This window comes from Amblyomma americanum, chromosome 1 (genome assembly GCF_052857255.1).
Source record: "Amblyomma americanum isolate KBUSLIRL-KWMA chromosome 1, ASM5285725v1, whole genome shotgun sequence".
Lineage (NCBI taxonomy): Eukaryota > Metazoa > Arthropoda > Arachnida > Ixodida > Ixodidae > Amblyomma > Amblyomma americanum.
In genome coordinates, this window is record NC_135497.1 from 377,074,936 (window position 1) to 377,078,445 (window position 3,510).

Consider the following 3,510-nt stretch of genomic DNA (forward strand, 5'->3'; position numbering starts at 1 on the left):
AACAACACGTGAGCCACGTTTTTAAAGCAGTGCTGTTTGAAGAAAAAACACACAAAAAGTTAGCACAGGCTATTGTTGTTTTCAAATCGCAGTCAGCTGTTCACATACGGCGTATGGCGCACAGTGCCGTGTGGGCAGTTTGTTACGCTAGACGAAGCGTTCATTTTTACTACGCTGACCTTTCAGCAGGGCTGGTTTCAGAAAGCCGCGAAAGAGAGACGAGCGCGGAGCAACAAAGATTGCACGGAAGGATCAGCTCCTGAGGTTCGGCGCCATGGCACCCGCAGCACAATGCGCAGCTGCCGGCAGGAGGAATGTTGGGAAAAAGCTCCTCGAGGAGCAGACAGCCCGAGACAGCCGCCGCATCGGCACTCCCATCAATTGTGGATGCAATCACCGTGGAGCATGGTTTACAGGAGTATGTTGGCTTTGGCCCACCGTTTACTGGAATGTGGAAAGAGAGGGTGTAGGCGCAAAGCTGGCAGAGCGCGCTTCTCGCGTAGAAAAAGAATTTCGTTTTTCTGTGCCTTTTTCTTCGGTCACAGCATTAAGGGTAATCGCGTTTTCGAAATTTTGAAAAATAATATGTCTTTTATTAACAACTGGCTAGCGATCTCTATTTCAACTGAATTCCTAGCTATGATAGCTAAAAGTTACATTACCAGGAATTAGTTGTAGCCGCCCACAGCTGACATTATTCACCTGTGTTAAGATGTACTCTAACACAAGTAATATTGTGCTGCTGAAACCATCGCGATGTCTCTAAAGCCTACATTTTAAAATTTTTATTAGTCTTCAGTGAAACAGGCAATTTTTAGTTTGTCTATAAATCGGCATATGTGTGTGACAAAATGGTTGGTGAAGTAAATAAATAAAATAGATCAGGGGACAAGTACCTAATAGGCAATATGAGTTTAAAAAAAAGATGAAACAAGATGGATTGTAAAATAAAAATAGAGAGGCTTTAACAAAAGAAAAGGAACAGAAGAATGCGTTGTACTTCAGAATACCCTATTGTATCTGGCTCATAGTTTTGCATTCAGTAGCGAAGGTTACGTTACCGAGTGCTGGCTGGCCAGATTGGGGGAGTTCGGCTTGGTCAGTGATCTGGTTCATCTTCTTTACGAGTTTTTCAAGGGCTTGGTACGTACCCTGGTGTTGGAATATTTCAAACACTAGGTGTTTGTATTTTGTGGTCTTTGGACATTTCCATGTCAGGAGTAGTCTTTCCTTTCTTCAATAACTCTATAATTTAGTCACAGATGTTTTGTGCAGGTTTTCCGCATTTGCAAAAGTTGCGGTAAGTTTTGTTGGATCTTAAGAGGTAGTACGGAAATATACGGTATACAGTGATTGTCTCGCTTGTGTATTGTTTTGTAGGGTAGTGCGGCGGTATGAGGGCAATATTTCTTATCCACTGATATGTGGTTGTTCCCTCTCCATGTGTAGGTAAATAGTCGACCAATTTTTGTGCATCTTCTTATGTAATTGTTATTCAATGAACTGTTTCGTTGCTGGTGTATATGTTGAGTGGCGTGCCTTAATTTGTGGTTTCTTAACCGGCCATCGTGCCACCGTTGCACGTCCTGTTCGTCATCGGCCTGTTGGAAAGCAGTGGACTACACAACCACCAGTTTAAAAATTTAACTATACCTCTTGTCAAAACTTTGTTTTCACCGTAAGTGGTAAGCAAGGGATGGCGCCCCCCCCCTCCCCCCCCCCCTTTACGCAAGCTTTTGTCAAACTTTAAATCGCCCGTTTAGGACTTCTATCATACATTTATTACTGAGTAATGTAGACATATATACCATGAGAAAAGAAAACTTGCGTCAAGCTCCTCTAAGTGGGGTGATGACGATAGCGGGCGGCAGTGTTTTAGGGTTAGAGTGGGTTTAACATGGATCCTTCCTCCATGGCGTCGGCGAGAGCAGGAAATTGGGAGCGAGAAAGAACAGTAAAATAATAAAACGAGGATGGGTGTGAGGATATTAGGGGAAGGCGAGCGAGGAAAATGCAAGACTCAGGGTACTTTTCCTCCTTTGGCCGCAGCCACCCCGGACACTAAACTTAAACGGGTTGAGCGGAGTGTGTATCCATTCTGTTTATTCGTGGCTCATGGTATGACGAGAAAAAAAAAAGCGGTGGCTTCGTGGAGGTGCCGGGGATCGAACCCGGGGCCTTTCACATGCAAAGCGAACGCTCTACCACTGAGCTACACCCCCGACCTGCTTCCATCGGCGATTAAGTGTACAACTTCGCAGGTACCGCAGTAGGCCGTTCGTTTGCAAGCATTTCGTCTACTGTGCAACACCAGACCGGAAGCTGGAAAGTCGGACAGGAGCCCCGGCCCGCCTCTCTCTCTCTCCCTCTATCTCTCTACCTGCCTCGCACGAGCACACATACGAGATTATAATGCCCACGAAACTTAGACAATAAAGTAGCAGCTGTTAGCCCAATGTGGACTGACGCTGTCAAGTTAAAGCCCTTCGAGGGTTAAACACACAAGCACGCACGCAGTTTATGATAGATATGCACGCACTAGAAGAAACAAAACGATTATTAATTAGTTACAGCTGAAGTGTACACGAAAAGTAAAGACTACCGTAGAAAATCAACGGGGAACGCTTTGACGATAGCAAAAACGTGAACAGAAACAAAAGTACGCGTGTGCCGTCAGTATATGCTACTGACAGCCCGACTCGGGCTGACGCTGTCAAACGAATCATCTCTATTAAAGGGGTTGTGAAAAAAAAATGAAGCCGCCCGGTTGTAATTTTCTTTGATTCAATAAATATTAGACATGCCGATTCCGAAATATTTCAGCGCAATATTGAGTCTGAATTTAATAAAGCCCGTTGGAAATCGTTGCCTTTTTGCGGTCGTAAAACGACCATGCAACGCCGTCGGGTGACATAAACACTACCCAACTACGTCATCTTAACACGCTTAGAAACTTAGATATATCTTTCAGTTTCGTAATAGATCCATATGAAAGTTAGAAAGCAAAAAAAAAAGTGTGGCATATATTTGCACACGGAATTTTACTCGGCAAAGAACAGCACATTATCCTAGATCGATCATTGACCGGGGACCAGTTTCGGTTTTGGTTTCGCTTCTCCGGCCTCCCTGGGGTCTTTCGTTTACATGAACTCGATAGCGGGGGGCTCATTCAGGGCATAGAGTTGAGCAAGGCCGGCCAAACATACGACTCTCCGTTTACATGCGCTCGATACGAGTGGGTCGACTCTCTGTCGCGCCCTGCGAGGTGCGACTACACGCGTTGTCAACCGGCGCCCGCTTCGGTCCTCACCTGCAAAAAAAAATGTTTTCGAAAACCTAAGCGTGAATGATTATGTGTATTTTCGAAGGGGTCTGCTTGTCAACGCACCCTGTGGGCGGAGTGGAAGGGTCGAGTCCAGTCAAACACGACTCGCGGCGTTTGCACGAACCAAATAACCAGTTTGTGACCAGACAGCTCAATCCGACCCAGACCTTCGGCTGCTCGCTGCA

General features: G+C 45.6%; 1 non-coding gene across 1 annotated transcript; it reads right to left on the minus strand.

The window, feature by feature from the left end:
• Positions 1-2,150: 2,150 nt before the first annotated feature.
• On the minus strand, positions 2,151-2,222 carry TRNAA-UGC (transfer RNA alanine (anticodon UGC)). Its single transcript has one exon. It is a non-coding gene; the product is annotated as a tRNA-Ala (tRNA).
• Between the last annotated feature and the right edge of the window lie 1,288 nt (positions 2,223-3,510).